The 25,486-nt window shown below is 38.3% G+C and overlaps 1 protein-coding gene across 4 annotated transcripts in view; it reads right to left on the reverse strand.

Annotated features, from left to right (window-relative positions):
• The window catches only part of PCDH7 (protocadherin 7), a 749,767-nt gene that overhangs the window by 719,006 nt on the left and 5,275 nt on the right, over positions 1-25,486 (reverse strand). The window lies entirely within an intron of this gene.

Here is a 25,486-nt window from a genome sequence, read left to right on the forward strand (position 1 = left end):
ACGCAAGGATTTTTTTCCGATTCTGTGTCTATGGGAAAAAGCTTTCATACGGCCCATAGGAACCAAGAAATGCATTGGAACTGAACGTAGGGTATACCATGCCCAATAACAATGACGTTATGGAAATTAAACTAATGAATGTATACATGAGAAATGCCAAATCAACTTCTGAAAAAGGCAACTAGACATGTGCCTACAGACCTTGAGGTTTGCAAGTTGTATGGAATATGTTTAAAACTTAGCACCACAGATGGGTAGTAACTTTGATCTTGATACTAAGCTATAATCATGAATGGGAGTTTGTTTTACAATTGGGGAGGGGCAAAGTGTTTCTCAGTCAAATGAGAACAAGATTAGGATAAACATTAAGGAATTGCTAAAACTAGCTCACAGAAACCAGTTACTTCTGTCATCTTTGCACAGTATACTCTGTGATGATTTATGTAATCAGATGAAATATATATGATGTTGTTATAGGGTTTCATTGTTTCCCTTTTGCAGGATTCACCAAAGTTGTCAGCCACATATCCTGTATTCCATTTAAGGGAACTAAATGTTTAGAATACAATCCTGGGCAAGGAAAGAGAGTGAAATTATCACTATCAACTTACCCTAGCATATGTTTGTCCCCACAATGTAAGCAAGGATTTTAGGTCAAATTCAAATTAATGATATGTACCTTTCCTGCCTCACCATACTTTCACACACACACAAGCACATTTCATGCATTTGCATTTATTACAGCAAAGGCAGTAAAGAATTTAATATTATTTTGTTAACATTGTATACTGATATTTTTGTCAGCACTGTTTGACATGAGATTGAAAGGTTAAAGTGAAAATGAGTTGCAAATAATTTTTCTTCTTTTAATAACACCATTACATGCTAGGTATTATGCAACCAGGGCCTGATTCACACAGAGCCCACTCAGTTGTGGTAAAGGCTCCGCATTCATGGAATAATCTCAGCACTGCAGATTCTCACTGCAGAGAATCTGCATGACTGCGTAGCCTCCTCCCCGACTGAGGAGGCTCTTATAAATCAGGCCTTCAATCAATTACATAAAGTGATGCATGGGATAACAAAGTGAAAGCTTTAACTTCATCATACCCAAAAGACATATTTTAAGCGATCCAGCACTCTAAGACCAGGTATAGGTTCATGTGTATGGAACTTACATGAGCCTGTACGAAGCCACTAATAGGAGGTCTCTTGAAGAAATTCTGTAAATTTTAAACTAAATACAAGTGTACAAGAAAGTGGAGCAACGGTCTTGATACGCCACTTTTCTTGCACCGCCCCTCCTAATGACACTATTGTTGCACCGTATTTACAATACAGCGCACAATAGCCCTCATTTCCATAGAAGCGTCATAATTTGTGGCGCTTTGCTGGATTACCCCATAAATGATGGCGCTCATGCAGTAAAGCACTAGGGAGGCCCATAGGCTACTCTGAGCCCTTCACTTTAATGCCTGGCCCGAGCATACATTCAAAATCTTGTAGATTTCACTGTGCCATTTTTTGTGCCCTCCATCCATGGGAACTCCCTTTTGCATACATTATACATGGCACAGGTATAATGAGGCACAAGGGGTTACAAAATGGTGCGATGCTAGCATTGCGCTACATTGTAAATATGTCAAAGAAGAATGGCCTCCTTAATGCCACATTACCATAAAAAAACAATGCTAATATGGTGCAAAGAGGTGCTTGTAAATCTGGCCCAAAGTATTTCCAGCCTTACTTATTATGGTGCACTCCTGATAAACTCTTGAATCCACTGAACATGTGATAGGTGTATCAAAACGTTTCAACTGTTCTCTGGTCATTACAATCAATTTTTAATACTCAAGGTTACATTCTGCATCCCATTTAAAAGATGCTGTAGAAACTATCCATATATAAATTGGTTACATTTTACAAAACATATTCTATTAAAACAAGATACAATTAATGTAAAATGTAGAACCAATATGGAATCTCATAAGCAGTTTAATGTATGACTAATAAGCAATTACTTTTTATATGCTTACTCTAAAAACATCTTGCAGGTAACATGAACATGAATTGCAAGAATATAATAAAATGAAAAATGCCCATATTTACCAAATGCACAAACCTCCCAGGCAATGCAAAGGGAAATCACAATGTTTCTTTTCCTAGTATAGAATTTTGCTGATAATCTATTTCTGTGGAGTGTTAAGGTAATGTGAAAATTCACAATCTTTTTTTGTTTTTCTTCACGTAAAATATTTTTATGAAACTAATGTATCTTTTCAAATTGTACTTCCCTACTGCCGAATTCATGAACATCACAAAGTTGCCATCATTTTCTAAAAAAGAAGAGAAAAAAATCTCCAAAAGCTATATTTTATCACATAATTTGCCCATAAATACATGTGTTTAGACAACTCTCCTGCAAACTACACACTCATTTACTGATCATGTCCATTTTCCTGTGTCCCTTGGAAATATGTAGATAACGCATTCATTTCCTTGCATTTGTTGTACCACGTGCCACTATTCATTTCGTATAAGCTTGAAAGTGAAAACAGGTATAAGAAAGGTGTTGCAAATTGTACCAAATTCCTGACTGCTGGTGTCAATCATGATTGCTAAAAATCAGCACAATTTTCAGAAGGTTCACTATCATATGAAACACTGTTGTGCTGGAAGTTATGCAGATGATAACTTTGTATAGCTGGATCTTATTTTTCAGTTCATAAAATAAACTTTTACTGAGTAAAAATAATACGTAAATCTTGAGCTATTTGGACAATTAGGTTAGGAATAAACAAGCGCTTTAATTGTATTATAAGCTGTAGTTGTTCATTTACATGAGTTACTATAAATAAGGTTGCATTGAAGAGACACAGAGAAAAACTGACATGGCATTCATGTCTCCTTCTGAGAGTATTAAAATGATTAACCTACATATGAAGGTATTGAATTGATTACTTGCCGTGAATCTTTATAGGATTCAAATTTATTGACACTGTTGGCATTGCAGCCTTTCATAAATACATATAAATTGTATAAACAGCCAGAGAGTATAATATTAAAAAAGTACATAATGTGAGAAAAAGAAACAGAAAGGGAAAAGTAATGAACAAAAACAGCTGAAAGACAGGGCAAATAAGGGTTGCAATAAAGGCTTGTCATTCCTTGTGAAGCAGCTTTTTGTAAAATATCAGAAAAACATTATTATTTTAGTTTGTCCATCTAGACTTAAAGAGAGATAGGAAGTTGGGGCATTACACATGTTAAGACTGAGTTTAGGGCTGGAGTCCTTTCTACCCAGAACTAAATGTCACTGAAGGAATGCATGCGGGTTTGAGGAACCACATCCCATGATGATGCAATCATTGGTTGGTTCCCATTCATGTCTATGGATTCTCTCCATCACATTTATGTCTACTTGCCTGATCACTCTGTGCACAACATTGTCTCTCAACCAAGACAGAGTTTTAGTTCCAATCATCTATTTTTCAGGACTTGCTTGTTAGTTATCATAACATTTCAACTAGGGTTTAACTTAGCCATTAGGTTCTATTCTTATGTAGCTGACATATCTGTTGTTAGTTTGATAGTATACCCTTGACCCATGCCTTAATGTGTCTGTAACTCTGAGGGCTTTATGGTTAGTAGTCTGTGCCGTTATTAGGATTTGTTCATTTTTGGATGTGAGTGGGCTCCACCGGTGCAGCTGGTAGTAAGTTTGTGGGAGGTGCTGCAAGGAAGTAGTGCAACAAAGTGGCAGTGGTAGTCAATGGTTGCTGTATACTGGGACCTAGACATGATTTGAGGTTGACTGTGATGGAGCACAAGTCAGATATACCAAGTAGTTTGGCCCCATAGGGCTTAGAAGTAGGGAAGTTAAACATGTCCGAGTCTGGGAAGGGACTTTGTTGTTTTTCTGAAGAAAACCTCTGCTCCATATGGGACAAGCCTGAAATTCAGTCTGACACCATGGAACTGCCAGTTGGATACTTTTTATCATCAGTCTCTTTGAAGAACTGGAGCTGAACTTTTGAAAAACTTCCCAAACGTCTTTTGGGTCACAACCAATCATATGAGTACACTTACTAGGCCTCCAGGGCCACAGGAATGTCTTCTTCAGCTTTTTTTTTATGTTCGTGGACTCACCCAAGGATCAGCGTTATGATCTTTGGAGGTCTTTCTGTCCTCAGATTTCAAGTGGAAGGGGGTTCAGCCTCCTCAAGTCCTTCTCACGGTCACATATACTAAGTGCAGCAGGTTCAGTCCATCTGATATCCTTTCAAAAGTCCAGCAGTGCTATGAGGAAAGTTGGGTGAGGGTTCGAGTTCTTCTCTGCCAATGAAGTAAAGGTTCCCAGGCTCTGACCTACCGACTTTTGCAGTAGATCCTTTTAGCCTTATTGCAAACAGGCCCAAAATGCAAAGTCTCAAAATAGTGATTAGCCAATTTCATATTCTTTAGGCGTCAGAGCACACCCAGTGTGCAAAGTCTAAAATCCTACAGCAAAATTCAGCACAAAATGGGGTGACCAGGCAAAAAGGGGCATTTTCTCACAGTTTCCAGTAAAGAGAAAATGACTAAAATTACATGTAAAGGACTCACATCCTTTGGAACTCATAACCCAGTTTCCTGTAGCTGGTACATATGAGGCTGGGTTTAGCTCACTTTAGAAGCATACAAATCAGCACTTCCATATATACTCACACCAACATTTGAAGGTGCCATCTCTCATTAGCAGAAACAATTGTGCTTTTCACCGTCAGTGATATCCTGCAAAAATGTTACCCTGAGACTGCTTTCACCATATTTGGCTGTTTTAAAGATGGGGTTGCCAGATCAGTTCTCATGGACAAGACATCATGGGCCCGATTCACAAGCTGCACTTTATAGTATGTTTTACCTGGACATATGTGTGCAGAGTTCACCAACCTGACTGCAGAGTCTCCCCATACATAAAGTATAGGTTTTAGTAGTGAATGTGGAAAGGGCACAAGAGAGTGGACAGGAAAGGGGCAGACTTAATCCTTAAGGGATGGGATTAGGGAGTAGAAAGAGGGGGTTAGGGATGTGAAGGTTTAGCAAGAGATGTCACCCATCCATACAAGAGCAAACCATTTGTTTTACTCTGGGGAAGGAGACATGGAACTTACACTTATGTAGTATGTTAACATGCAGATTTTGTGAATACAAAAGTAGCTAACATATTCTACAGTGTAAACATACTCAAAAGTGTAAGTTACTTTTGTGAACCAGGTACCATGTTTGTAATTCTTTACTTTCATTTATCAAGACACTGTACTCTTTGTAACATATTCACAATTGCAAGTGATTTGAGTTACCACACCTGAGAAGAATGATTTGAAAAAGAAAACCACTAGAAAGATAGTGCCATGCTGTGAGAAAACAGGGCATATTGCAGAGGCCCCAAAACTTTTTGTCCCCCTTTTTTACTTTTTGCTGGTGTTTTCCTGACTCTGATGGTGTCCTGTGTACTGCTAACCAGTCCCAGGGCCTGTGCTCGATGTAAAATGATTATGCAAATTAGGCTAATTATAATTGGCTATGTCAACCTACCTATAAGTCCCTAGTATATGGTAGGGCATGTAGGTTTAGGGACCCCAGCATCGGTGGTGCCCCCGTAGGTGCACTGCTGTGATGCACAGGGTCATTTTAAAGAAAGCCTTTGTCTGGCTTCAGCTGGTTCAAGGAGGGCCTCCCTGTTTGCTACAGGCATCATTGCACCATGGTACATTGGCACTAGGCAGCTGATTTAGCACCTGTGCAGGGGTAAACACAGGTGTGCACCGTATTCTTGAAAATACGGTGCATTCCTGCATTTTGGAAATGACACAGCTCGGTGCACCAATATGCTGCACTGCGCTGTGCCATTTCCTAATAAATGAGGCCCTAAGTTCCCAGTCCTGTGGTTGCTTCTGATTACGTTAATTGCACAAAGAGGCCAATTTGAATAAGAATGATGTCTGTGTAAATTATATTGCATTTTCACACCACATTTAGCTATTTATTTGGGAAAATTGCATTTATGATGTACAACATGACCTTGCACTGTGATCTCATTAGCACTAAATGTGTTTAGAACATTTAGTACACTTGTTTTTTAAGCAGCAATTGCATTTGCCATACTGCCTGTGTCTTTAGTACAGTGACATTGAGAGCCAGAAAATTATTCCAGCACTGTCCTAAATTGATATGTTGGAGCATAGCAATGCTGACTCAGACAGGTTCCAATTTGTGTGCTTTTAGGGTGTTATTCTAAGACTTATCAAATTAGAATAAATTGCGGCACAATTGTATTCACAATATAAATAAGATGTCTATAGATGATGATATAATTTGTGCAGTAAACCAAGGATGAAATTAATGAAAAGATGATGATGGGTCTCTTTCCTCTCTTCTATCTATGACGGTACAAACTGCACAGTAATCCAAGGCAGAAAAGAATGAAAAGATGTTAAGAAGGTTTTTCTCTTCTTTTCTATGTGTACAAATATGAGCTGAAACATTTATCGAAAGGGCTAACGTTGCCCCTCTGTTTTCCTCTGTGTGGTGTTACTCAGGTCCAGATGTACTAAGCAGTTTGACAATTGCATATGCTGCAACTCAGCATTTGCAACCATTACTGCAGTGGGTTGTCCATTCTTAAATATTTTGTTTAATGTTTATGGTCCTGAGCAAGCAAAGTTTGGAAAGGGAAAATGGCAGATAAATCTGCTGGGATGGACTGTTACAATCATCCCTGATCCAACTGTCATTGTGAGATGTCGAGAAGCAGTCATAATATGCAGCTTTTTGGGCCCTGAAGTTGTGGAATAAATTAAAGTCCTTCGATAGCCAGCGGCATGTGCCAAATCTCTTTAGTTATTCCATGCCTATTTAGCTGGTAATAGGTAGTTTGCTGCTGTTGGCTGGTAAAGTACTGGGTAGTGGACATGCCATGTAGTCGCCTTGTTTTTTGTGGGTGCAAGAGTGTCAAGCATAAAAACGGATTTATTATACAGCCTGTATGAATTACAATTGGCTTAACGCAGCATGTCATAATAAAATACAAAGATGTCACTGAAGAAAATGACCCAACACTTGTATCCTTAAATGGTTGTAGATGTTCAAGTGCCTAACAAAACAGCAGAACAAAAAAACATAACATGTAATAGTGATATTGGTTTCTGAAATGCACTATTCCAGATGTGATTTTTTTGGTGACTTGGCATTATATCCAAGTTAGAAATGGCACACCTCCTTCAATGACACCTAATACCATGCCTATTGAAGTTTTGTACATTGGATTCAATGAAGCAAAACCATTAGGTCAACATGGCAAGTCAAAATGCATAAAAAGCAACCAAGAATACTTAATATGCTCTGTCAGTAAAGATGTGACGTGAGTAAAGGCACATAGAGAGCTTTGCTCTCCATCCACACTGTTCATGCAAAAAAACTGTTCATGCAAAATATTACTCAACAAGTGCACGCTGGACCAAGAACATACTGTTGCATACTCTAGTTGGAATAGAGTATTCAATGTGGCATTAATGACATACTGGCTAGAACGTGTGCTGCATTACACTGAATGCAAACAGACAGAGGGATGCTTAAGCTGTGGATATTCTCCAAGCCAGACATACACACCATAATCAAAACCCAGTGGAGAAATACATTTTTCCCAGCAACTTTAGAGCCATAAATCAACACTTTATTCATTAAAATAAAAGGCAGAAGCACAAAACATTGGTAACTTACATCAAACTACCAAGAAGACACAAAAAACAAATGGTAAATTACTATCTTTAAAGCTGAAGTCTTGAAAGACAAACCTTCATGTATCATTAAACTACTCTGCTGACTAGGAGAGAGGCATACAATTGTATACATAGTGTAAAAATGAATACAGTGTATCCTTTGTTCATGCAATAGCATACAATAACATGGTAAATCAGATGTTTACAGCATTAAGGACAGTAAAGAACATTTCAGATGTAATGAGACATTGATGTCTTTGATCAAGGCTACTCTGATGTACACATACTTGTTAGGCTATGAAGATTGCATGTGGGTGATCATAAAAACAGATATTTTATAAATGCAGTACAACTCTAACACTCCTGATTAACATTTTACTTCTACATGTCTGATCATTTGCTACTTCATCCTAAAGGCAACTGAGGTGGCCTTATATCCCTTTCGTCCAAGACTAGGTCATTCCTACACAATGTTGCATCTACATCATGCTAGATGAACGACTAGATAAATTACATTTTTGTTGCCATATAAATAAGGTGCATTGATGAATATTCACTATGACCTATGATACCAGACATTCATATTCATTAGCACAATTTATAATAACTTTATCAAGTAGAAGACTGTGGAAAATGTATATTGTTTTTCTGATATTGTTAACTGATTTGTGCTGCCTCCTGTGCACTTTTGATCTGGGGACTCATTCAAATTTAAGCTTGCAAAGTATGAATTATTAATTAATTTTGCAACTGTGCTTGACCACACCCTCATCTGCTGGTATGCATAATAGAGCTTACACCCACACAGAGGTGGGCTTATGTTGAATGCTTTCATACTTGATATCATACAGGAGAAGCTTACTAAACTTAATATGGCTGTTAAACGTAGGGTTTCACCTTTACATCCATAGATATAACAACACCCGTTATCAGATTTTCTATAACACAAAACAATTTTATAAGGGTTTTGAAATGTACAAAATCCTGCTGATATGTAATAAGCTTAATCTTTCATGCAAGTACTCATATGTAGCAAGACAAACATCCACGGTATGGTATTTCTGTTAGTCATGTGGTGTACTGATGCAAGCAAAGCAACAAAGGTTAGGATTCAATGTGCAAACTAAGCTGTATTAAAGTATTTAATATGCAATGCCACAAAAAAGTAATAATTGACAAAATAATGAAAATAGTTTCTAAAAGGCTTATGAGTGTGTAATCTACTTCGTCACAAAAATGTTAATATACAACAAATATTCTCAGAAGCCACAACAGGAAGAATCTATTTATGGACAAACCCAACAAACATTTACTTACTCTTTGAATGGAAGGATAGACAAATTGAGTATGGAAAACATATTTGGATGAAAATAGTATCTACTGGAAGGTGAGCATTCACAAGAATATGCAATACTTGGTCTCAGGAGTACCAGCAGAGCTTAAAGATGTTGGTGAGATGGGGTGAAGTCAGTTACATTGGGTGATGCATGCTGTTTCTGTGTGAAAATATTATAACTCTAGTTGAAGTGCTGCCTACTGGTTTCTTGCCCTCCTACAGGAATCGTTGTAACAATTTCTGTGCATTTAAATACAACATTCATGGGGTTCCTTTAAGCTACAAATTGTTCAGCCAAGGTGAAAGGGCAGTCTCCACAGCAAGACATATAGCAGAAGATCTGAGCCCCCATTGTACCAGTGGGCATATATGATATTTGTATTCAACAGTCCTGATCTGATTCTATCTACTTACATAACTCTTTAGTAAGTGATATGATAACTTGCCATATTTATTTAGTATGTGAAACAGGTACTAATGTTTTCCTTTCTTCTGGCTTGATCAAACATTTCAGTGGAATCCATACTCTTTCATGGTCTGGGTAGATGGTCATTGGTACACACCCATGAACAAATACTCTGACTTGCCCTAATGGGTCGCAATCTCCACTTTTCGGCTACTTGACTTACAGCCAGTGTACATTTGTTGAGTATTAACTCAGCTTACACTTTTGGTGTTGTAACTTGTGGCAAAGTTCAGTGGATTCAAGGTATTGGTGAATTCTGAAAGACAGCTCACTACTGCTGACCATCATGTGTTCTGTCACTTTTGCCTAGGTAATGTGGGCATTGGCTCCCTGAACATGGAAAGCTTCACTTGCCAACTGAGAGACAAAGGAACAATAACTTTAATGCACTGGTAAAATTCACCTCACACTCAAAGAAAATACATCCAGGATGACTAAGACTGCCTGGTCCCAAATCTCTCTCTTCAAGGAAGTGAGACCTCTTATCCAAGAAAATGACTTGAGAATGGCTGGTAGGTGTTGGCCCTTTCCCACCTGCGTGGAGACAAAGCACTGCTTGATGGTGAGATGTTCAGATTCTATGCCAGAGTCCTTGAAAGGCACTATATGCACATGGACTGGTCTCATTAAATGTCTACAAGAATGAAACCATAACACTTCAAGAAAGAAGGATCCCCCCCCTTCCTGGCCTGTTTCGTCTTCAAGACTAGCTGCATCCCCAACAAGGTCATCAGGAATAATATCCTAACATATCTGGCAAAGAAGTTAACCACTTTGAGAAAACAACATCTCAGATTAGTGACTAAATGATGCAATAAGGACAATAAATACCAGGCGCAGGCCTTCACCATCTATGCACACATATGGAACAGCAGCCCCAATACAGGAAGAAGCTAAAGACAGATCTCTTTAATGATCATTGCCACCTAGCACACTAGTTTTAACCCATTACCTACCTTCCAGCTTTATCACTCGTGGGATTCTTGCCCTTGGTCAGTGTTACATTTCCTCCTAGATTCATGCTGTGGCAATGCATATATATTCTTACCACAAAGTGAGAGTTAGATAGGCATTTAAGTTCTTATTCGTGAAATAAGGCATAGGAACCTTTTAAACTTCACCCGTGAAGCGGCTTAAGTACACAACATGTTTCCTTCACAAAATGTGGGCAGAGTTTTCCAGCTCCAGCCAACCACGGCAAGTTTTAGGTTACCTGGTCCACTGCAGGCCAAAAAAAGGCAAGACAGTGAATGCTTCACGCTTCAAGGTGCATACAAAATATTTAAAACAAATTATGTGAGCTTACAAGACAGATGTCCCCTTAACTTTATACATTTTCAGATTAAATGATAAGGAATAATATACTTGAGGACCAGAGAGCCTCAACTGTGAGGGCGATCCTGCATACTGCAGATTTTAAACATTAATTACAGGAGGGAAAAATACCTTGCTCATTTAGCTCCAACACAGGGACCATATGATGTATGCATCCAGGTGTAGCCCTGAAGTGACTTTCTGCATGCAAGTCTTTCTGAAGCTGAAACAAGCATTGGCAAAGCCAATGTGCCTGCCATTGGCTGACGGTCTTATGGCTTTGTCATGGCTTATTTTTGTTTGCCATGGTTTTTGCAAAACTTTATTATTGTTGAAGACCCTCTTCAATCTAAAACTAAAGGGACTAGAAGCAAAGAAAAATTGGTCTCAAAAATCACACATTACCACAGTAACCCCAAGTGCTTAAGGGAACTACTTTCATTGTGGATGTGCTCCTTATGAAAGAGTAGCATCCTGGTATTTAAAGTGAAGTTAGCCAATGGCTGAATTTGACTGACCCATTACTCATGCTCAATGGGCAGAAGATAAATGTGATTTACATAACAACAGACCAATTAATGATGTGTTCTGGCTAAAATCCACTGTTAGTAGGTATATTATACATATAATTTAGCAAAATCAACTATTTTGTACATATAATTTTAGTAAAATCAAAAGGTCGTGGGTAATGCCAGACCTAACAATAAAGAAGACATGAGAGACATTATTGATTATGAATTGGCCATCTTAGACATGAGTTTGAAGGCAGCAATGTTACACACTAAAATGCTTGCAGAAAAACGGTGCACCTTATTTTCAATTCAATTAAAAGTTCATTTTTTAATACGTTCGAATAATATTGCTACAGCTCGTGTCCACATACTGTAAAACTCTAAACGACCCAGCATGCATAGACATTCAAGTGTTAATAACTGTTAAAAACGGTAATATGAATGTTACTGAAAGTGAATGTTAATGAATGATTGTAATTTCTCTGAAATCCTCGAAGGAGTTAAATTTGAAAAATTATATAGGCGCTACGAGAGGAAATGCTACTATTTCTCGTTACTATTTTCCAGTCGCACTGATACAGCAATTGGAAAGGGTGCAAAAATAGTTTATGATTCAATGGAATTAAGAAGGCTGGAAAAAGCTCAAACCAAAATAGTAAAAAACTAATAAATCTCATGAACACAATATCAAATTCGGGGCATGTTCTTCTTTGTTCTAAATGTAACAAAGGCACACGATGAATTAGTATCATAATGTATTTCAGAACATTAATTCTGGGAGAATGGAATTGTGTATATTTTCCATTCAAAATGTTTTTATAGTTAAATAAGAGTTATTTATTTACAGAAAGGCAATTAATTTTATCCTGCAATGAACTGACCAAAATATGGTATACATATGAAAGCTCAGCATGGTTTACTTTACTGCGTACAGCGGGACACTTGCCTTTCAAATTGTTCGTGCAGCAGCATAAGCCAGAAAAATAGCACTGTCTTTTTGTGAGCTGAAGATAAATTCTAAATCAATTTCAGTGCGTCAATATGCTCATTAAAATGATTAAACACAAAGAAGGCCTCACGGTAGACAAGCACGCACTCAGGAATCACATCACTAAATAAATATTCCTTTGTTGTTTGCATTTGAAATATACAGAAAAAGGAAAAGAATGACTTGAGGAATGAAATACCTTTAAACGCGGAGATTTAAAGAGCTAAAGTGACCAGCGCCCACTGGTGAGATGAAACTATATCCCTAGACTGGCATATCGAGGCAACTGAGACATTTCAATTACCTAGTCTAATTATATTAATGGTGAATGTTATTACTTTCAGAAGCCGAATTGCAGGTCAGGAAACCTCATAGTTGCATATTTGCTTGTCATTTAAACAGCATGAACATATTCTATTACCTTCCACAACAAAACCACCTGTCAATACAGATAGAAGATGACTACCCAAGTGCCCCCTGCATGTTCTCTTTAATCGTAAATACTCACTTTACTCTCTCTTTTACAGCTAAGGAGAACAAAGAGCCGTTACCATGTTATAAAGCAGGGCTATATTATTGTAATCTTTAACCAAACCATTTTGATTAGAAGGGAGTCCTTACAACAACTTCGACACAGCTTGATGACAGTCTTACTAAACAGAATGCAGTTTGAACATGACTGAAAAGCATCAACTAGGTGGATAACATCATGGCAACCACACATGCCACTGGGGAAAAACTGAACACTTTGCAATTTAGGTTATATTTAAAAATACATTCTATTTCCCAAACTAAATTAATATTGATTTGCCTGTGGTAGGGCTCTTTCTGTGACTGCTCGGTAGAACTATAAAACGATATAATGAGTGCTAACTCAAAGGAATTTTCAGAAGTTAACACGTGTGAGCTCATGACTTTGCAGCATCTTTTTGATATCTTTCTGAGCATACCTAAGTGGAAGGAGCTTGTCCAAGCATAAAACCCTTAATACCTGTGCCTAGGGACTCAAAGTGCGCCTCCCCAATAAGGACAAAGTAGGGGAAATTAATCTGGAGATCATTTCTACTTCTGTGTGAGGTGTGGAATCCTGCCCAGAGAAATGTCCACTGTATATTTTCAGTGTTTCTGTGAAGATGGCTCAAGCTTTTTCTTCCATCAAAATTGTATTTACCCACTTTAGATTAGCGGTTATCATTTGCAGCATCCTTCGAAAGGCGACACAGTTTACAATGTTGCATGTCATTAAATCGCCAGTCAGGTTGCCAAGCTGTCATTGTTCTGGAGGCAATGTCACCGTCATATCGGCTGCAATCAGGGTGCCAGCTTCATTAGGGAGAAAAGGGACTCTGGTGGCATGTCTGCATGCCATCATCACATGGTGGAACTTTTGTTGCTTATGTGGTTCTTTGAACTCCCAAAATGGAGATCCATGTCTAGGAACCACATAATAAATGTCCCAGACATGCTGGTTTCATTTTTACTGCACGCTGTGGATATTTAGAATACTTACTATCTAACGCTGTCATAGTTTCAACATCAGTCAAAGAGACGGGGCCTGCTGATCCAAATGGTGTGCCACCATTACTGCTGCTTGCCACCGAAAGTGTGTCCCCAGTTGCAAAGCTGGCGGTAGCTCCACTATCGAGAATATCTCAAACTGCCACCGTCTAAATGTGGCAGCAGCTCAAAAGTGGACTCACTGGGCATCTATTTTATACATGCAATCAGCATTTGCACTACTTAATATTTTTCATGTGCTACCACTAATGCCATACAATTCCAGTGGCTTTAAACAATCTACTCCAAAGTCTAAGGTGTTTCCTTAGTAGAGTTGCACACACACAGGGTCTGATTCACAAACCAAAATTTACACTTTTGTGTAAGCTTACATTTGTTTTGGAATTTTCAAAACAGCATTTTAATAGTATGTTTATGAGTGCAGCGACTCCACAGTCATGTGGATAACTCTTCCCATAAAATTATTTAACACGACTATCTTTTTATGCATGGAGATCCCTGCCCCGACTGCGGAGTCTCTGTGCTCCTAAACTTACTATTAAAATGCTGTTTTGTGAATCCCAAAACAAACATAAACTTAGAATCAGGTCATCTGTAGTTGAAGACCAACTCCACTTTTATTAAAGAATCTTTAAAGATACTATTTACTATTAATGATATTTTATTTTATCATTTAGAGCCACATGTACAAAACATTTTGCTAGTTGCAAATGGCTGATTTGCAGAATTGTCCCGTTTGCGACTAGAAAAATGCTTTTTGGGATCTTCAAAGCCCAAGTTTGGGTTTTGCCATTCTGTATGAGGAAGGAGTGTGTTGGGGGCGCCCATCCTAGTACCGAATGGTAAATTTATGTATGAATGTTTGCGACCAAAATGCGGTAGCAAATCATTCACCGTTTACCACCAATACAAAGTTTGAGAATTTTGGGGGAAATATTTTTTAAGAACAGGCAGTGGTTTCACGGACCACAGCCTACTCTTAAAAAATGAAACTTTAACATTTCATTTTTTTGTTTTGAAATACAGCCCATTTTCCGTTAAGAAAAACAGTCTACATTTAAAAAAAAAAGTTTGTTTTATTAAAAGCAATCAAAGACATGGTTGTCTGCTGACTGCAGCAGGCCACCATCCCTGTGATTGTAGCCATTCATAGTAAATCGCAAAGTGCGACCTTCCTCATGAATATTGATGAGGCAGGTCCATTTGCGACCCACTGCGAATCACTAACATTGTTAAACACACTGTTGTACATCGCATTGTGCAATTTCCTAATAGTGAATCACAAGAATTCACTATTAGGAAAATGCTAACTCGCAATCTTGTACATCTGGCTCTTATTCTGTTTGCAGTGAAGAATTGATTATTGCCGTTTCATTTCATCACATTTCCAGTGAATATTGAACTATGCTCTTCTTCAGGAGACGACATTGGATAACCCTGAAAACTAATTAATGCATTGTATGCCTGTTCAAAGAGCTCGAAGACACACATGCCTACTTCCCCAACGAGAATGTCAATGCCCCCAGTACAGGTAGGCCATGCTCCAAATATTTTTCTGCATTATCCCATGTGTTTCATAAAGAAGAGAATAACTTAATAGGATGATGGCTCCAATTAATGCTATCCAACTTGTAGGTGGGGTTGTGTCCCGTCAATGCTACACAATATTACTTCTCTATGCCTAGGGTTCTTAGGAATAAAGTGGTATTTTTCTTTAAATGGACAAGCAACAATCAAAAATTTAAACTCCATAACACTAATGAATGAATAGATAATGTAATCTGCTATGGAAATGTTTTAGGTTAATGATCACTAGTCTGAGCTTTATTAGCATGACGACGACTCTCTAGTCAGTAATAAGTCCTTGAAAACAAATATAGCCTTATGATAAGTGAATATTGATGTTTCCAGTTATATACCATAGCTAATTAATGAGAAATATGTAAGTTACAGCAAAGATTTATAGACTAGAAAGTTGAAAGCCCACTGTGGACAATGAAGCTGCAGACAAATCACAATAGCTGGTATAACTTCTCTGCAACTATACTCTAAAGTGTAACTTCTATCGTTTCCTATTTAAGTATAACATTTTCCCAGCAATTTTTGGAATAATCCAATGGTATTATAGCATATGCTTTTACAAAACCACACAGGTAGTTCAGCCTATAGCCAGGGTCACTGAAATGAAGCAACATCGAAGCCGCTGTGTGCTCTGTATAAGTAGGCACTTCTACATAAATAAACATCTGCTCCATAATTTGAAGCAATATCTGTTTCTATCTCAAACAGTTTAAAGGTTCCTAATAATAGCAGCACTTATGAGATCTGCCTAGATGTGTAACTTGAGCAATAGGAATTGCAAATAAAAAGCATGTTTATACACATATAGCACACTATATATTGGCCAGAGCTGTTGTGATTTGAATTCCTCTCAGCTAGATCACGGAGTACCTGGAATCCAAATTATATATATTTTTTTATTCCAGGAGCAAAACATACCCTTTGGTTCAAAGTCTCCTAAATAAAATATCTTTCAAAAATTACCTGGGAATGTGAGCTATGCTATCAGTGAGTAGAACAATGTTAACGATGCAATTCAAAATACTTATTCACAGAAAATGTTCAGGAAAACTAAGTGGGATAACAAAACTACTAAAATCCTCATGATTGCAAAATGATAACATTAGGTCACTATTTTAAGCATCTGCATTCACACAGTCTTCTCCTTTGGACATTAAGCGGTATCATGTAAGGATTCAAATCTCGTTTATTATCAAGTATTTTCAAGGATGACTGAGAAATGAACTTCACAGCTTCTTTTGTAAAATGGCAGAATTAATATACTAAACCCAGTCTTACATAAAATATGAACAATTGTGTTCTTGTCACCTCTGATTTGAAAAATATATAAGACTGCCTGTGTTGTACAGTAAGACAAGAAGCATTGGTGTCTTTACAAATATGACAAAACTCCTTTCTGGAACCTATTGAATGCACAAGCTCTGTGCAATCTTTTATTTCTTCTGCAGAAAAGGGGCACAGCAGATCTGGGAAAGTGGTGGAACATTTATCATGTAATTACAGGTAAGGTATTGACTTGTAATGATGTCTCAATATACCTTCAGTGGGCATAAGGAGCAGTACAAAATGCAGTCAATTGTGCGTTACTAAATGCATTTGTAAAATTAATTATGTAATTCTCTGGAAAACAATGGGAGTATTTTGACCATAAACATTGTGCATAATAGCAATTCAGGTTTACTAGGAAGAATATTAAAGTTTGTTGAGTGTAAAAATTATATACTAAGTTGAGAGGTGATAAGAGAAATTTAAAATGCAACAGATTTTAGAACTTTACATAGTTTAAATGAATTACACAGAACATTCCTATGGTATTGCGGGGCTTCATAGTGGTATAATTTAGGGCATGATTGGTAGTGGGTTAAGAAATGACAAGTGACAGACTAAACATGTTTCTGGTTAGAGGAGATGTGATTAAAAATCTATTTTAATTCTGGTGAGTATGGAGTGGATCTTGGATCATCTAGAAGGATATCCTGGGAGGAAACTAAGGGACTAATATACAAAGTCCTTCTGAGATTGCAAACTGTGCGATTCACAAAGTAACAGAATCTGGATCAGTAAAAGTTCTTTCTTACAATCTACAATAGCAAGTTTATAGTGTAAAAAAACCTTGCATCTTGAAAAATGACTTTCGTGATCCTGTCAGAATCACAAATGCAAATTGGCATGCAAGAGGTTTCCTTTACTGTTTGTCATAAATGTATGTCTGAATCGTTTGTGGCTGCAATTGTGGTTCCAAATCACTGATTAGTTACAACTCCTGAGTTTGAACGGCAACATATTTGCAAAGGGCAAGCTTTGTGGGACATCTTTCCCTATGGGAAATGTGTCTGGTGGTCTCAAGTGTACAGGCAGTAATTCAGAGGCCCAGCGTCTGTACCCCTAAAATATTAACCAGGAGTGTGGGGAGTTTGAGAAGGGGTAATTAAGACAGTGAAAATATTTGTTTTCCTAATACTGTTAAATTTGACAATGTATTTATATGGAAAGGTCTCGGAGAGGTAAAAGAATGTTACAGTGTGCCAAAGAGGGTGGACTTAGTTTGTAGTATGCAAGACATTCTGGGTACAGCGATGGCCTTAACTCTTGACACTAGTGTGCTTTGGATCTCATGATAGCAGTAGTGAGGCACGTAGAAAAGGACTGTGCTGCTTAATAAGGTTGATGTGTGTTTGTGTAGCTTGTGAATGCATACATGGCATGCTAGTTTTAGAAAGCACATATAAATATATAAGTATATCCAAGACATACAACTTGGGGGAATGTAGGCTGCTATAAATTCTGGAGGTATGGTGAGTATCAATGTAGAGCAGAGACAATTATCAAATGCAGTGAAGGAATCAAAATGTGCCCCTACGGCCAGCCTTTGTAGATATTTGTGGAAATGAGAAGATGGAGGTAGAGTACCATAGTTGATAGAACTTTCAATAATACAGGGAAGTTCAGTTTATTGACAGGCTATGACACATTTGGGGTCAGATTGAAGCTTAAAACTTCAGCCATCTTGGCATTGCCCTGGTACATGACAGTTTGGGCCTGTTTGCAGTAAGGCAAACAGAAACTACTGAGAAGTTGATAGGGTTGCCCCCTGGGAATTTGCTGGATACACATTGGTTAGGGAGTGCCCAAAGGTCACCCCCACCCACTAACTAGTGTCAACCATAAATGTAGCATCGTGAGGCATCCTCTTTAGAACACCCTCTGGACCGGTCGAAGAACATAAGAAGGACTGCACCTGCTGTTTCAGGCCTGTGAGGAGACCTGAATGGCTGGACTGCTGCCACTTGTACCGGGAACTAAGAAGTGGACTTAAAGTTTCAGTTAGGGACCTCTTCTGTGTCGAAAGGCACACAACAAGTTACAAGAGGCGCTAGAGCTCCAGTGGGACTAATCTGCTTCTGGTGTCCAGGTTTCAGTAGTATAGCAGCAGCTACTATTGCAGTGGCACGAGTGCTGGGAGGATTGTTTTTCTCAAAAAGTGAACCAGTTTTCGGCTCAGTTTGTACTTAGAAGAAATTCCATTTTTTTTTTTTTTAAAGCAACAAAGTCCCTTTCTGAAGTGAGATCTAGAAATGTTTTCAATTCTCCAGACTCTCACCAACACCAGTCTACTTGGTGTCTCCAACTTGGACTCTATCAAGGTTAGCCTGAAATCGAAATCACACCTTGGTCCAAATCTACCACTATCATTGACTTACATTTGGTGCTTCATATTTGTTGGTGCTTTTTCCACTTAAATTTTTATTGGATTTTTGTTTAATTGTTTTGGTACTTCAAAATAATGTGCACATTTACTCTAAATTAAGCCTGCTTGCTATGTGCCACAGCTACCAGGGGTTGAACTTTGGTTTAAATTATTGAAACAATTTGACTAGACCCAACAGGTCAATGGCTTCATTAGTTGTAGTGGACTATAATCCAACCCACCTTGTGGTGGACTACCATCCATCCCAACTAATAATTTAATTTCTTGCAACTAGAGAGTGTTAAATAGCTAGATGCAGCCCTACATCACTTACAGTATTTTTGGTTAATCTATACTATGCTTGTTCAATTTTCATTTAAGTTTGCATTTGAAATATGTACATGGGTCTCTGCCCACCCAGTATAGTCCTTTAGGTTACAGACAATTAATAAGAAGAAACACTATTTTAGAATGCATTCAGATTATTGTAGAAGGTTTGATTTATACCACATGACCAAAATATTCATTTGAAATGTCTGTCAGATACAGAACATTAATTTTTTAGAAGGGTGAAATTGTGAACCCACTCCTGTGTTTTTTTTTATTCAGCCTACAGTTTACAAGACTCTCTTTTCTTATTTTGGGTCACAACATACCCGATGTGTCCTTTTCTGTATTATACGGTGTGAGACAAGACCCTAACTTTAAGCTAATGTTCATTTATAGTTCAGCTTCTCAGATTGTTTTTTCATCTGAAAGATGTTTGTACATGAAACAACTTTATCATTAAGGCAGCATTTAATCGTCTCATCTTTTTAATTAAAAGAATCTGTAAATCTGAAAGCTACACATTGTGGCATCTTTGTGGTCTGATTTCTGTTATTTGCATAAAAGTGTTTAATCTAATTTGACTCGATTGTCCTTCGCTTTTCACCACTGCTAATATTTTTCTTGTTCTTTAATTCAAGCATCTCCTGAGGATTGCAAGCAGTGGTGGTGGCTCAGCATTTCAGGGCCCGGGCCATTAAAAGTCATACTCACAATATGGTGAAATTGTGCATTGAGCAAAAAAGATGAGCTGTATTATGGCTCACATCTATCACTTTTTTGTTAATGTCATTAAAAAAAACTAAATGCAATGCAGTGCTCACTGTGAGACTCAAGTGCATCTGACTTATGAAGCCCACTACGACTGAAACTAGTATGAGGTTATTTGTGTCTCATTTGGAATTGACATGGTCTGTCATTTGGGGTTAGGATATCCCTTCTTGAACAAATTCAAAGCTACATTGCATACAGAAGGTCTCAGTCTAGTACAAAAAGAACAACATAACCATGCAGCCCTGAGTATTTGCCGGTGGCTGATATTAGTTAAAGCATGTAAACCATCATTTTGTTTGTTTTTATACTGAGCCCTGCAGCTTTCGTACTCTCCTCCTCTATAACTTGTAATCAAATGTTTATTGACTGTGCATAATGAGGTAAAGACTATTTGTAACAGGGTAAGACCATCCCTTGAGTGGTGATAGACGATCTGATATTAGAAGTTTTAAAGTGTTCCAGATGTTATCTCAGCATATGTAACTCTAGCATTTCTTTTGTTTGTCATGGTATTGTACCAGAATATTGAGTTTTGAATACTGTGGTACAAAAATATCCTAACCACAGTATCAACTGCTAAAATATTGTTAAGGTATGTAGATATAGGTAAGTCTATATTTCCTATTCTTAACCCCACCTACATGTATCTTTGTGATATACATAACTCAAGCTACATAGATGTTGAGTTAAGAATAGTATAAATATATACTTGTCTATATACAATTATCTTCATGACATTCAGGTAGTCGATATTCTGAATAAGATATTTTTGTAGCACAATTTTTTTGTTCTCTATGTTTTGACATTGACTTGTTTCCCACACTGTGTGTTCTTCAATTGTGATTTTGATCTTTGTGTGATTTGTGAGGACGTTGATGATTATATTATTCTAAGTGAAAATGCTGAGGAATGAATACCATTTACTCATTGGTTATTATGTAAATAGTTTTGTTTGAGTGTATCCCTTTGCTGTAAGAAGTTATCTTATAGGCTTTAATTTAACAGATCTCACTGAGTTTCTTACATTTGACTACAGGAAAATGCAGTTATTTAGCTGAATTTCAGGAATATGTTTTTAATTTATTAGGCCCATGCAAGCGGATGCAAGGCTGATGCAAAATCCAAATTAGATTCATCAAGCCATGCAAGGCCACCTTGTGTGGCCGAGTGGCTTGATAAATGTAGAATAACTCAAGGCAGTGCAAATCGCTGCCTTGCGTTACTGTGTGGCAGGGAAGGGTGCCAAGGGTGGAGTGTGGGTGTTCAATACATCTACCCATGGATTCTGACACATTCCTAGATTTTGCAAGATTGGTAGGTCCGGAGGAATGCACATTAGAGGTGCAAGAAGGAGAAATATTGTTATTTCCCTTCATTGTTTCCTCTTTCTAGACAGAGAATAATGCATCTGAGGCTTGGTTTTGTGCAGGAAGGTGCAACTTTCTGCAGAAAAACAATCCTGCCTACAACCAGGCATCCTTGCACCATGGTGGAAGAGTGCCTGCATTAGGGCTAGGCAGCAGTTTGTGTGCCCATGCAGGCACAAAGCAGGAATATGCGGTATAATGTTAAATCCTGTGCATTCCTGCCCTCTCCCTTTCACGCAGCGCAGTGCAGCATGATGACTTGCTGCATTGCTTTGCGTAAAATATTGATAAATATCGGCCTTGGTTTTTACAGTGCCACCTGCCCACAAAGGCAATCCTAGCAAGGAAAGGGGGAAAAGAGTGTGATGCAGATGAAACTTTCAACAGAGCAGCTCACTTTGTAGGAAGCATTGCCCTAACTTGCCGGCATTAATTGCTTTTAATTCACTTCCACCAAGCCGCAGGGGAGAACCCCTAAGTAGGGAGCAGGAGTAATTAACTTTTTCTGTAGCTCAGTAAGTAGATACAAACTACTATTATCACCTCTGACCCAAAAAAGGTGGAAAGTGGGAAGAGGTGGTCTGTCTTCTTGGACCAAAGAGTGTGTTGAATCCAACACACCATGGTCAGTACTGAAAATATGTCTTCTCTACCACAACAAAGTTCTGGTCCTCTCTCTCCCTGAGTGTGCAAGTCACAGAAAAACCATTACATGGTTACCAGCACAACCAAAAAGAGAGAGCAGTTATACAGCAATGCATAGAACCTGGACTGCCTTTCCAGTCATGGTGTCCTAGAGGCGGCCTCCCTTTGCCAATGGTTCTAAAGTAGATCAATGTTGAAGAGGCAGAGAGTAAAGAGAAACCCTCCAAAGCAGCAGTGGTTGATTTAAATCAAACAGTACAACCAGTACCAGGGATAAAGAGCTGTGCAGCTACAAATTTCTTGCCGAGTGTGTTTTTCTTGGTAGTTATTGGCTGCATAGGCAGAATTCTCATTGGTTTACCAGCTTCCAATGTTCCATCAAAGGTGCAAATAAAAGTTATTTCCATATAGAAGATCACTCTGGCTGGGCCTTATATGGCTTGGGGGATTGGTAGTGGTCAGCATTATATGTCGTTAGCCCAAGAACATCTTACTGGTTCGACTACTGTTACAATGTAACATAATTCCATACATTAAAAATGCTGAGGGCACCTTCACAAGCAGCAAGGTGTGCACGTTTTTAAAAGAAGAATATGTTTGTCTTGAGTTCACGTTTAACTATTGCAAGCTACATTATAATGTGTATAGTTTTAATTGTGATGTGGTCGTCTAGCATTTGTTGAGATTTTATATCCACATAGAGGCAATAAGAAATGAACACCATGTCTTGACTCTTACAGTATGGGACAATGATTTCTTAGATTGAGAACAAATTACAAAAGCCGAGTGAGAAAAAAATCGCTAAACAGAAGTATGTATTTGGAAGAGAGAGTGCAGATGTGATTTTATCACGTTTTGCATGTATGTTCTCTTCAATTCCAGCGTTTTGCACAGCACCTATAGATAATTAAGCAGACCAGCCAATCAAGAAATTATCAATGAATCAAACCACTCTCTTTGGTTCTCATGAATCAATTTATGGCGATAAAGATCTGTGACTCACATATGTTGCAGCTCTGAGTTGCAAAAGTCATGTATGAGGACTTTTGGACTCATGTGGGATCAGACTGCTGACTAAGACGCATGTGACTCAAGAGGCCTCTTCTTCGAAGTGTAAAGTATGAAGCTAAGGCAAGATTGTGAATACTGCCCGATGTGACCACCATTGTGGCCCAGTCCAAGAACACCCTGCTAAGAGAGGCTGAGACGTTTACAGTCCGAGAGAGGGGTCAATTCACCTGCATTGTGCTTCAAGTGTACTTCAAGAACCATGCAAGCAACGGAGAGAGGGAGATGCCTCTATTTAGTATTGCCAACTTCTCCAAACAGATCAACTGTCCTGTTAGCCCCAAGGAAATGGAGCTCATTGGGACTGATAAATGATGGCATTTAAAAGATGGTCAAGCTCACAATAAAATTGAGTTTCGTGTTTTGACTAAGCATTTGCAAGCATTAAATACCCCATACGTGTAAAATAATCTGGCTTGCGCACTCGTTAGCTGGGTGGGGAAGCATTAATACGCGAGCAGATCATACTACTAACCCTGTGACCAGAAGCTTAGAGAGCGAGTCCGATTGCTTTGCCTGTGGTTGAGTTTCAGGCCACAATGATGGCTGTATGTCTGTAAAGCTACTTATCTACCTGGCTATCCATCTGTTCTATCTGTCCTTCAATGTGCCAACCCAGACACAAGATCACCCGCACATCCATTAACTCACCATCCACCTATTCATCAGTCCAATCAGCCACCCATCTCTTATAAACCAGGCACTAATTAATACACACACATATATCCTTGGAGCCATCTTTACATTTGTACATCGACCATATCTCCATTCAACCAATCAGCCATGTATCTCTCTATGATTGATTAATTCATCCACTCATTCCTCCATCTATCCTTTACTGTATCTTAGTCACAAAATCAATGTGCACGACTGAGCTGTCTAGAAACATTTCATTGTTTCCTACTGTGGTTATTAACCCCCTACACAATTGTTTTTCTAGTGTCCATCTGGCTACCTTTCTTGCTTCCACCGAACTATCCACTCCTCCTCCAATATATTCACCTTCCCAGTCCATCAACCCACTGATCGATTCTTCAGTCTATCTGTAGGTTCGTCCTCCTATCAGCTGGCCATCCATCCGTGCATTCGTCCATCCATTCATTCATTCATTCATTCATTATTTCACTTAAACCACGCCCCCTTTATTGTCCAGCCATCCATCTGTCTACACACACATATTGTAGACACACTCACCCAAAGTAGAACACTATTACTTTATAAAGCCCAGTCCTAACTGAGATCAGGTGCCTTTCATGTTGGTTGCTAACTTCCTGCGTACCAGAGTCCAGTCCAGAGTGGATACTGCGGGATTGTGTTAAATAAACACAAATGATATAATGTGTGAGCAGGAGCGATTCACAATACTACGAAAAGTTTCGAATAAGTCACACAAAATGTAGTGTGTTATAATAGTAGGTTCGAAGGAAAATAAGTGTTTAAAAAAGAGGTTTAACAAGCGGATGTTTTGAACATGGGATCTCACATCCCCGAAAACATGACAGCTTGTGTTGTGGTTCTGAGCGCTAACAATTCTTAGCCAGTGTCATATTAAGGATTTCGCTAACCCAGTAACAGAATTTTTTGTGGGCTCCTGTTTGGAACAATTTGGAATTTCATCACCCATTTCTATTAATTCAAGCCCTTTGTTATGGAACAATATTGATTACACATTAAAGGTTAAGATACAGGAACACACTGAAGATTAAGTTAATCCAGGTGCAGTGCTTTAAATGGGCCGGTACTGTCCGATCCTGTTTACCGGCACTTTTTTTATTTAGAGAAGGACAGTACCTGCACTTTTAAGAAAAACGTAATACTTTTAATTGGAGAGTAGCGGTACTTCTCACAAACAAGTGTTTGACGTTTGAAGGGTTTAAGGTGTATTCAAGTACCATCCAAGCAACAGAGTGAGGAAGATGTCCCCATTTACGATTACCAACTTCTCCAAACAGATCAACTGTCCTGTTAGCCCCAAGGAAATGGAGCTCATTGAGACTGATCAATGATGACATTTAAAAAATGGTGAACCTCAGAATAAAATTCAGAATAAAATTGAGGTTTTTTTTTTGCCTAAGCATTTGCAAGCATTAAATAAGCATTTGCAAGCATTAAATACCCATTCTTTGCACTTTTATTTTTCCA

This window comes from Pleurodeles waltl, chromosome 1_2 (assembly GCF_031143425.1).
Source record: "Pleurodeles waltl isolate 20211129_DDA chromosome 1_2, aPleWal1.hap1.20221129, whole genome shotgun sequence".
NCBI classification, from domain to species: domain Eukaryota; kingdom Metazoa; phylum Chordata; class Amphibia; order Caudata; family Salamandridae; genus Pleurodeles; species Pleurodeles waltl.